Source organism: Pinus tabuliformis, chromosome 1_1 (assembly GCF_031772625.1).
Source record: "Pinus tabuliformis cultivar Carrire ecotype Pingquan chromosome 1_1, CPIR1, whole genome shotgun sequence".
In the NCBI taxonomy this organism is placed as follows: domain Eukaryota; kingdom Viridiplantae; phylum Streptophyta; class Pinopsida; order Pinales; family Pinaceae; genus Pinus; species Pinus tabuliformis.
In genome coordinates, this window is record NC_142297.1 from 555,129,047 (window position 1) to 555,141,205 (window position 12,159).

Here is a 12,159-nt window from a genome sequence, read left to right on the forward strand (position 1 = left end):
TCGTAAAAAAAGTTTATTATTATTTTGGTTATTTTTTTTAATGTTGAAAGGAAAACTCACGGGAAGACCCACAAGATTTTCCAATTTCGAAACGGTTGGGGAGGACAATTATTTTCCCTACCTCTTGGAGATTTAAAAAGAAAAATCTCATAGGAGAGGGGGGTTCTTTTTTTAAGGCTTGGAAAATAGGTTATGAAAAAAATGAACATTGTTTTGGAGGCAAGACGCTATCTGAAGAGAGAATTTCTGAGCTATTCTAGAACTAGTGGAAGGCTCTAAGTCGAATAGAAGACTTCAATTTCTGGCTAGGCTAAGTGAAGCCTTGATGCACCGAACTGACCAAGAAGGATCTTAGTCGAACCAACTATCTGGAAATTGGGATATTTTGAGGGGAGAACTGGTCCTAACAACCGTTCTCGTTGGTAGGGAGGAGTGGTCTTCTTGAGTGAGTTTTCTTGGACATATTACAGCTATGTAGATGAGAACTAGAACTATCTTATTTATTTTTATGTATTTGTGTGAAAAGAGAGGTTTCTGAACTGGTACGTTGTGAACATGGAAATGATATGGCAAATTATTTTGAAATTTTCCTCCATTGATATGTATTAATAAAATATTAATGTACAGATGAATGAAATTGTTGTGTGATGATTTACATTTTCTGTTAAGAGAATATTTTGGGAAAGTTTGGATTTGTTAGATCATACAGTTGCTTTATTATAAAAACATGTGGCTAAGACAGCTACAAAAAATAAAATACATGTACTTAGAATATTCCTTATCTGAAAATAATTCAGAATGAATGGACCAAAACCCTTATCTCTGATTAGATATAGGATGTTTTAGTTTTCTTTATAAGTTGAAAAGTATACATCTCCTTGCTTAGATTAATGAAAGAAAGTGGCAAAATATGCAGTACTCGCTGCTTGGATTGGTAATTCCTAAGGAAGGTTAAGTGGTAGGAAAGACAAGTGATATTGGAGCCTGTGAATGTGAATTGTGAGCAATGAAGTTTATTAGTAGGCAAAATGGAATTGGTAACCGGGTGAGTAGGTTTGTATGGAGCGAGAACTATTTTGACATGTAATGTAATCCTCTGCCCACGGAGGGTAAGGTATGGAAAATTAGGGTTATAAAAAAAAAGCTAAACTCTATATAGGGAACCCTAGCGAGAAAACAACCTAACAGATCTCATCTAAGAACCTATAAAAGTAATAGTAATCATGAAAAGATGGTTACAAATGTGCAATGTAAGGACAAAATAGAACAAGATCTTCCAATAATCTTTGTTTTAAAAATTATATATATACCATAACATGCAAAAGGGAATTTACCATACATGCACCATAATAAAATAATTCGTATCAAACCCAAAGGTAAAGAATGAGCAAAATGTATAATATTCCATGAAGTATAGTAGTACACAATGAAAATAAGAGAATTGTAACTTTTGATATTTTATAACCCAAATGTGAGAACCATGATAGGAAATGTTTGAAATTAAATTAGTGTTGCTACGAAAGAAGATAAGAAACGAGTTCAAATAAAAGTTATAGAACCTGTGTATGATTAAACACATTTAGTAGTGTCAATATTCAATGAACAATTCCATTCCTTTAGACACTTATGGTGTTAGAGCTCGATAGTCTGGCAAAGGCCCATGTTCTAGAAAAACTTCTTAATTAACTCATGCTTAATAAAGTATAAACCTATGTGGGCTAGTAAGCACTAGTTTGCTTGCTAATAAATTTCATAATAAAGGGTAAACGCTTGCGGTAACAAGATTGACTTGTAATAGACATAACGACCCTAGCCACAAATATAAAAAATCCATTGGTGAAAGAAAACCGTCTGAAATATCAGTGTTGTAAAAGAGGAACCTCGTACAGTAGAGAACACATTGATTAGAGTGACACCCAGTTAAGTCCTTGGTAGTAGAGTGACAAGCAGGTTTAAGATTACCCACCTGTAGAAAATTGCAACTGGGGTTAATTCAAACCCTAGCGTCAAACATGGAAAAAACTCAGTAAGCAAACAATTTATGGTCATTACATGTCAAGGATGATTGGCCATGATTGTTGTCAAGGTCGAAATATACAGGAGGAGAAGAAAATGTTAGAAATATTTACAATAACAAATTAATAATATGCGATAAGAAACCCTTGTCATTATTACCTGAGCCTTTAGGTTGACCGGAGTCTCGGTGAGAAGCCTTCCATGAAATGCTTAGCGTCACGCCTGTAACCACTACCACATTGAGAAATAAGGAGTTATAAATTGCTTCTTGTTATTCAAAGTGTGATCCTTAAACGTTGTTATCAAAACCCATAAAGAATGTTACGTGTAGAGGGTGAATAGTGTGTTATAGCTAAAACCCTAGTTGGGATGTATTGTAGAGTGCCAAGTGAAGCCCAACAAGAATGGAGAATGGCAAAGCAAGCAGTGGAGGTGAGCGGTTACTACGACCATTCTGAAACAACCTCCACCATCGGATTATTCTTTTTCTGATCTATAGTCTAGATGAAAGCACACAAACCCTAGAAAATGGTTCGAGAATGTTCGACAGTTAAATGTGGATTGGTACCTATTAATTTTAGGTGTTCACCGCATCATAAACTTTATATAACCATAGTTTATGGTGAGGTCAATCAATGTATGTTGCTAAGAGTGTTTGTCAATATATGTGTGTGAACATTAAGTTATAATTATTAGATATTCCAATAAAATACCGTAACTTTGTTTTCCATTATGCTTGAAATTTTTTAAGTAATCAACTGTAAAGTTGATCTAGGCCGATGGAAGATTATCATAGCTATCACATAGCTTGCTAATAATTAATATGGTGTAAAAAATAATTTTTTTTGTAAAGTGGTAATTCTTTATGTAAAATGGTAAATGGAGGTGTGTACTTGTTACAAGTGGTATCCGAGTTCACTGGTTTCAACATTGCGACTTTAATGGGCAAGCAAGAATAAAAAAACACTTTTGTTGCACAAAGGGGTGCAAAACATGTGAAGATGAGTAGGATCTACCCCATCAGGGAGAATGACAATTAGATTGGAATCTACACCTTTCATGGGAGCCAACCTAGAGATGTGGGTGTAGTTAGGGGAGGGAATACCCAGTAAAACAGATGTGATCTTATTGGAAATAGTTCAACAAATACGGACTAAAATGACAAATTTGAAGGTTGACAATGAAATATTAAAGCAAGAGCAAGAAATAATTTTGAAGAATCTTTCCGATAAACATAACCAAAGGCATCCAAATCCCAACCTAGAGGATGAAATCAAAGATGAAGAACAATAGAAGAGGGAGGAAGATCTCAGAATGGAAGGAGGTCAAATAGATAATGAAGAAGGTTTAGAAAATGTCTTAGGTGGCATGGGAAACAAAAGGGAGAAGACTAAATTACAAGGAGAATTCAAAAAGATTAAGCATCCCACGTTTGATGAGGAGAAGAAAGAGGATGTTGAGGTTTGGTTCATACATATGAACAAACACTTTCAAATCTATGTGTATGAAGATAATCTCAAGGCTAGGTTAGAAATTTATCAATTGTAAGGTAAAGCCACCCTTTGGTGGGACGAATTTAAGACTGTGCGGGGAATGGATGAACAAGAAGTTTCATGGGATAATTTTCAAAAATATTTTAAAGATAAGTATTTGACAAAGTGATTTTATGATAAAAAAGCGAAGGATTTTCATGATTTGAGGCTAGGGCAACAATCTATGGATGCGTTTTTTACTAAGTTTACCTCCTTATTAAGATACATACCTTATATTCGTGAGGGGAAAGCTAAATTACAAGCCTCTATTAGCAGTTTTCCAACTTCCAAGAAAGAAAGAATAGAATTTGACAATCCAAAATCCATGGATGAAGCCATACAGAAAGATAGAATCTGCTACCAATAGATGAAGCAGAAAGGAGAAGACAACAAAAGTTGGTCAAATAAGAAACAATAGAAAATTTTTCTGAATGTTAAGAATGCAAAGGTTGTAAATTCTAAGAATATGCAAAGGAAGCAGCATAATGGGTTTCCATGTAAAAATTAAGTGAAGGCGAGACTGCCCAATGAAAATCATTCGAATGAAGCATCCAGGAAACCAAAGGCCAACCAAAAACAGAAACCACCATTGCAATGCTAGGGTTGTGGAGAACCCCATTATTACAAAAATTGCCCACACCGTGCTAGAATGGAGTAGGTAGAAAAGTCCTAGAAGATTCCATGGTTATATATTTGGAAAGAAGTATTTGTTGGGTCCCTATAATACTAGTGATTACCCCATTACTATTATAGTTATACCCCTTATTTATATTGTTGTGCCCCTATTACCCCCATATTGTCATTTCTGTGCCCCATAGAATCCCTCTATTGTTATTTTTGTGGCTTTATATTATTATTGTTAGGTCGGCTAGATTATATTGTGACTCCTTAGACTCCTATATATAGAAAGGAGGTTTTGTCATTTGAATCATCAAAGAATTGTTCATTTATGTAAAGGAGGTTGCCCCCTCGAAGAGGCTGAATTCTAAGGCGTTGATCTATCTTTTCTATCTTTTCTTGAGCTGGTTTCATAACATTTGGTATCAGAGCTTTGGATTCTAGGGTTTCACTGCTCCAAACAGGTCATCGTGGAATTTTCGCTATAACATTTTTTCTGTGACGTTTCAGAAGTCGCAAAAAAAACCCATTTGAGAAGAAATTACGCTAAACCTTGGGTCCGAATTTCAGAACCTTTCGCGTGATATTTTCAAAGATATGATCTGAGGAAGTTGGTCTTTTTGCAGACTCCTGAATTACATTCAAAATAGGTGACCTGGGGAAAATTGTCATAACCTTCTCTCTGGGAATCAGATTGAAATTTCGTAAGAAGTTACAGAAAGAGGACAGACTATAGTTTCTTGTATATCTTTTTCAGAACCAAATATCGAAAATTGTACACGTGGCGCTTCATAAAACTTTGCTCTTCTGGAAAGGTCTATAATCAGGTCATCTTGGGAGATTGTGCATAACTCTTTCTTGGAGAATCCAATTTGGATCAGACTAGTGGCATTGGAAAGAGGACACAGAGAGCTATTGTAGGTCACAAATTCAGAACTAGATGATTGGAAAGTACAGAGATACATCAGAGGCAATATCGAGCTCCTACAAAGTGAAAAAATGTGTGTAGATTTTTTTAAATTTTTGCTTAAGCTTGGTTTGAAAATTTATTTTGACGGAATTCAAAGGGCATAGTAGAGCATTATTATCGGTAACTGATGCCTCGAGGAAAGAAAATGCAAACACCTAGTAAGGAACCTGAAAGCTCTAGCATGACTCATGAAGAAGAGGAAGAAATGCTACATGATATATCAAAATTACAAGAACAAGTGCAACAAATGTCAGGCTCACAAAAGTTAACAGATGCTAAGATAAATGGCGTGGAAGCTAAGATAAATGGCGTGGAAGCTAAGATGAATGGCATGGAAGCTAAGATGGACAATTTGAAGATAGATTTGAACACAAATTTGAAGACAGGCATGGCAGATTTGAAGACAGATTTGACAAATTTTCTACAAGAAATACTTACTAATGGTGAAAAGGTAGTAAAGGAAACTCATGATGAGAACAAAAGAAATGTTAATCATGATTCCATAGATGCTAATGTTGGATCGAAGAATCACCATATTCCAAAAATCGATATGAGGAAGTTTGATGGCAAGGATCCCGCCACATGGATATTACAGATGGAGCAATTCTTCGATCTCAATAATGTGCAAAACGCACAAAAGGTACGTATGGAAACTGTATATTTGGAACCAAATCAGTTTGTATGGTATCAATGGCTTTGTTCTCGTAAACAATTTATCACTTGGGCAATTTTTACGGAAGAATTGATAGCACATTATGAGGATACAAAAAGCAACACTTTTTTTAGCCAATTGATAAGTCTCAAACAAAAGGGTTCAATAATGGAGCACATTGAGGAGTTCCAAAAATTGAACATAAGGGTAAAAGATATTCCAGAGGAGCATAGGATTGATGTGTTCATAGGGTCTTTAAAGGATAATATCCAACATGATGTTCGCCTTTGGGAACCTGATTCATTAGAGAAGGCATTCAGGTTAGCAAGAAAAATGGAAAGCAAAATTATGGCAACGAGGAAGCATACCACTCACAACTATAAAGACGGAAGTGTTGTTGCCCCTAGTCTTCCACAACCTACAAGGTTGACACCACAACAATTGGAAGAAAAAAGAGCAAAAGGGCTTTGTTACAATTGTGATAGCAAATACACAAAAGGTCATAAGTGTGCTGAGAAGAAATTATTCTACATAGATTGTGAAGAGGAAGAAGAAAAGGAGCAAGAAAGGTCAAAAGAAGAGGATATATTCCAGGAACAAAGCCTAGATGAAGAACAAATAAATCCGACCATATCTTGTAATGCATTGGCGGGAATTACCACTCCTCAAACCATCAAGATAGAAGGACAAATCAAGAAGAAAAAGGTAATAGTGTTGATTGATTCAGGAAGCACCCACAATTTTATTCATTGTAGGGTAGCAAAAGAATTGAATTGCTTCCTATATCCAGCACCAGAGTGTCAAGTGATGATTGCAAATGGAGGAACAATAAATTGCTCTGGAAAGTGCCATAATATCAAGCTATCCATGGGAGAATATGTATTGACTAGCCCAATGCTTTCCATTCCAATGGGAGGTGCTGATGTTGTACTAGGAGTCCAATGGCTACAATCCTTGGGTACAATAGCTTTTAATTTTCAAGAACTTTTCATCAAATTTTCTACGGAAGGAAAGGAAGTTGAATTAAGGGGTATTGCAGGGAAACCAGGAAAGATAATCAGCTCTAATGGCATGACAAAGCTTCTAAAAAAGGAGCAAAGAGGTGTAATTGCACAATTATGTTCGCTAGATGTTTCCACATTGGAATCATCTATTTCTCCAGATCTCCAAAAAGTCCTGGACAATCATTCCAAGGTATTTGAGACTCCCAAAGGTCTCCCACCTATGCGTGATCATGATCATGCTATTCATCTGATTCCAGGAAGTGTTCCTCCAAACATCAGGCCGTACAGATATCCCTATGTCCAAAAAAGTGAAATTGAACGTATGGTTGCAGAAATGCTAGAGGCTGGTATAATTCAACCGAGTCAAAGTTCTTTCTCAGCTCCAGTAGTATTGGTGCACAAGAAGGATGGATCATGGCGCATGTGTCCGGATTATAGGGAGCTCAACAAGCTCACTATTAAAGATAAGTTCCCCATTCCTGTTATTGATGAATTACTGGATGAATTGCATGGATCAATTTACTTCACCAAGTTGGATCTTCGTTCGGGATATCATCAAATCAGAATGAAGATTGAAGACATTCCAAAAACGGCATTTAGAACTCATGAGGGTCATTATGAATTTTTGGTCATGCCTTTTGGCCTTACCAATGCACCTTCAACATTTCAAGGTTTGATGAATTCAATTTTCAAACCATTCCTTAGAAAATTTGTGTTAGTATTTTTTGATGATATACTAATCTACAACAAGTCTTGGAAGGATCATGTTGAACATGTTGACAGGGTGCTACAACTATTGGAGGAGAAACAATTATATGCAAAAAGATCCAAATGTTTCTTTGGAGTCCAGGAGGTGGAATATTTGGGTCATATTGTATCTCATGAAGGAGTTAAGGTAGACCCTAGCAAAATTAAAGCCATTAAGGAATGGAAAATCCCCACATCCATAAAGCATCTGCGAGGATTTCTTGGGTTGACAGGGTATTATCGCAAGTTTGTTAAGAATTATGGGAGAATAGCAGCACCTCTAACAACATTATTGAAGAAAGATTCATTTTCATGGACTCCGGAAGCAACAAAGGCCTTTGAACATCTTAAAGAGGCAATGTGCCAAGCACCGGTCTTAGCTACACCGGACTTCACAAAAACCTTTATTGTGGAATGTGATGCTTCAGGAAATGGAATTGGTGCTGTTCTAATGCAAGATGAAAGACCCATTGCTTTTGAAAGTCGTCCAATCAAGGGAAAGTTTTTAAGCAAAGCTATTTATGAGAAGGAAATGTTGGCAATACTCCATGCACTTAAGAAATGGCGACCCTACCTAATGGGAAGACACTTCAAGGTAAAAACGGATCATGATAGCCTTAAATACTTTTTAGAACAAAGATTATCCTCTGAAGAGCAACAAAAGTGGGTCACAAAGATGTTGGGTTATGACTTTGAAATCATCTACAAAAAAGGGAAGCAAAATGTGGTGGCAGATGCACTCTCAAGAAAGGATGAGGATGTGGAAGCATTGTTGTGTGCCATTTCTATTATCCAACCAGATTGGATAAACGAAGCAAGGGAGGAATGGAAGAATGACGAAGAAGTGTGGGCACTTATTCAAAAGCTACAACAAGATTCCAGTACTTCTGATACATTTAGCTGGAAAAATGATTCGTTATGGTACAAAGATCGCTTATACCTCTGTAAGAATTCCCAGCTAAAACAAAAGATTCTTATGGAATTGCACACTTCTCCCTTAGGAGGGCACTCAGGATTTTTAAAAACTTACCACAGGGTTAAGAAGGAATTTTTTTGGGATGGCCTTAAATCAGATATTCAAAAGTTTGTGGCGGAATGTTTGGTTTGCCAACAAAATAAAGTTGAAACAATTAAGACACCGGGTCTATTACAACCTTTATCCATTCCAAGCCAACGTTGGGAGGAGGTTTCAATGGATTTTATCACAGGTTTACCCAAGTCTGAGGGAAAGAGTGTCATCATGGTGGTAGTTGACAGACTTACCAAGTATGCACACTTTTGTGCATTATCACATCCATTTAAAGCCAGTACAGTTTCTACTGCATTTATGGAAACAGTTCAAAAGCTACATGGAAACCCAAAGATTATTGTAAGTGACAGAGATCCCATTTTCACTGGAAATTTTTGGACAGAATTATTTTCTTGTCTTGGTACTCAGTTAGCTCATAGCTCATCTTATCATCCTCAATCTGATGGGCAAACTGAGATAGTAAACAAATGTTTGGAAGGATATCTTCGTTGCTTTGTATCTGATAAACAGACACAATGGGTCAAATGGTTGCCTCTGGCTGAATGGTGGTATAACACTTCCTTCCATACAGCAACAAAAATGACCCCATTTATGGCACTTTATGGGTATCAACCACCATCCATCACATCATATTTAAGAGAAAATTCTAAGGTTCAGGCAGTGGAACATCACATCGAACATCAACAACAAGTCCTCCAACTCTTAAAGGATAACCTCGTGTTGGCACAAAATAGAATGAAACAACAGGCAGATCAACATCGCAGTGAAAGAAGTTTTGATGTAGGTGATTGGGTATTCCTACGGCTACAACCATATAAGCAAATGTCCCTAAAGCAAGCTAAGAAGGATAATAAATTATCACCAAAGTATTATGGTCCGTACAAGGTGTTGCAAAAGATTGGTACTATGGCATACAAATTGGAGCTTCCTGCAGCTTCTCGATTGCACCCAGTTTTCCATGTTTCATGTTTAAAGAAGGTTATAGGCGACAAGCTCCCAATTCAAACAATATTGCCAGAACTTGATGAGGAAGGAAAAATTATATTGGAACCGGAAGCAGTCACAGAAACAAGAACTCGACAGCTACGAAATCGATCAATTTCAGAGTATCTTATCAAGTGGAAGAACTTATCTGCTGAAGATTCCACATGGGAGGATGAGAATTTTATGCAGAAGTATCCAGAACTACTCAAGCGTTGAGGACAACACTTTTTTGAAGGAGAGGGGCATGTTGGGTCCCTATAATACTAGTGATTACCCCATTACTATTGTAGTTATACCCCTTATTTATATTGTTGTGCCCCTATTACCCCCATATTGTTATTTCTGTGCCCCATAGAATCCCTCTATTGTTATTTTTGTGGCTTTATATTATTATTGTTAGGTCAGCTGGATTATATTGTGACTCCTTAGACTCCTATATATAGAAAGGAGGTTTGATATTTGAATCATCAAAGAATTGTTCATTTATGTAAAGGAGGTTGCCCCCTCGAAGAGGCTGAATTCTAAGGCGTTGATCTATCTTTTCTATCTTTTCTTGAGCTGGTTTCATAACAGTATTCCTCAAATAAATGTAGCCCTAGAGGGCAACCAAGTCAAGTATCATCCTACCATGGTGGAATTCAAAGGTAAAATAGCTAATCATGTATCCATTTTGATATATCTAGGTGTGAGATTGAGTTGTGTTAGCCCACAAATAGTTGAACTATGTGACTTATCCTCCACTAAATTTAAAAGCCTTTGGTTAGTACAGTTGGCCATTGGGGCTAAGCGTAGGGTGACAACAAGAGTAGAAAACTATCCATTAGTGATAGCATGACAACAGGTGATAGTCAACGTGAATATGTTGCCTTTAGGATCATATGACATACTCATTTGGATGGATTGGCTAGAGAAGCATTGGTTGGTAGTAAATTGCAAGGAAAAAACCATTAGTTACCTCTTGGAAGGGGGTGTTAGACAAGAAATTCAGGGAATTAAAAGAGCCATTAAGTTAAAACCAATCACTACTAATTAGTTGAGTAAGTGCATTCAGAAGGGTTGTCAAGTATATGCCATTCAGGTAGGCTATACCAATTCCAGGGAAAAGATAACTGCCCTAGAAAGTATACATGTTATTCAGGAATTTGTTGATGTGTTTCCTAAAGAGATTTTGGGATTACAACCTAAAAGGGATGTTGACTTCACCATAGAGTTAATTCTAGTGGCCTCCCAAGTGTTAAGAACTCAAGATGCAGCTACAAGAGCTGTTGGATAAAGGCTACATATGCCCAAGTGTGTCACCTTGGTGGGCTCTAGTATTTTTTGTAAAAAAGAAGGATGGAACGTTACGACTATGCATTGATTACCGATAACTTAATAAGTTAAGTATCAAGAATAAATATCCTCTGCCAAGGATAGATGATCTATTTGATCAGGTTAAAGGGGCCACCATATTTTCTAAGATTTACTTACGATCTAGTTATCATGAGATTAGAAGAAGGGAAGAAGATATTTGCAAAACAACATTTAGAACATGTTATGGGCACTATGAATTCATTGTGTTACCATTCAGACTCACCAATGCCCCAAACACTTTTATGAGTCTGATGAATGGTATCTTTCATTCTTATCTAGAAAAATTTGTTTTGATATTTATTGATAGTATTCTAATCTACTCCAAGAATTTCGAAGAACATAAAGAACACATTCATATAGTATTGCAAGTTTTATGGGAAAATCAGTGGTATGCTAAATACAACAAATGTGATTTTTATAAAGACCAGATCCAATATCTAGGAAATATTATCTCCTTAGATGGTATAGTTGTAGACCCTGAGACTATTAGAACCATCATGAAATGGTTTGTACCCAAAATTCTGGTAGACATTAGATCTTTCATGGGTTTAGTTGGATACTATCGACGATTTATAAAGGGATTCTCCAAAATTGCTTATCCTATAACCTCTTTTCAGAAGAAAGGAAGAGCCTTCTGCTAGACAACCTAATGTCAACACAGTTTTGAACTCTTGAAACAATTATTAACTATAGCCCTTGTACTAAAGGTAGCGAGCCCTATGAAGGAATTTACTGGATGCACAGATGCATGCTAAGAAGCAGTTCGAGGTGTGTTGATGCAGGAAGTAAAAGTGATAGCTTATGAATCATGTAAGTTGAAAGACCATGAACAAATATACTCAAGTTATGATCTAGAATTGACAACAGTGGTATGTGCCCTAAAAGTGTGGTGGCATTAGTTATTAGGGAACTTTTTTCTCCTAGTGACAGATCCTAGTAGTTTAACGAATTTCTTTAAGCAACCTAGTTTGAATGCACGACAAGCAAGGTGGTCTACTTTCAAGACCAAATTTTATTTCGAAATTAAACATTTGAAAGGGAAGGAAAATCGTGTGATTCCTTAAGTAGGAAACTGCATCATGGATATGAAATCTTATACAATAGGATATAAATTAAACTTTCTAATCAAAATAGAGAAGCTTCTATGAAAGACCCTAAATATCAATTCCCATGGAGGCAAGCTAAGCGAGAACAATATTATGCAAAAAAAACAAATATGGGATAAATAAAAGCAAGTTGTTGACCTTTAGAGG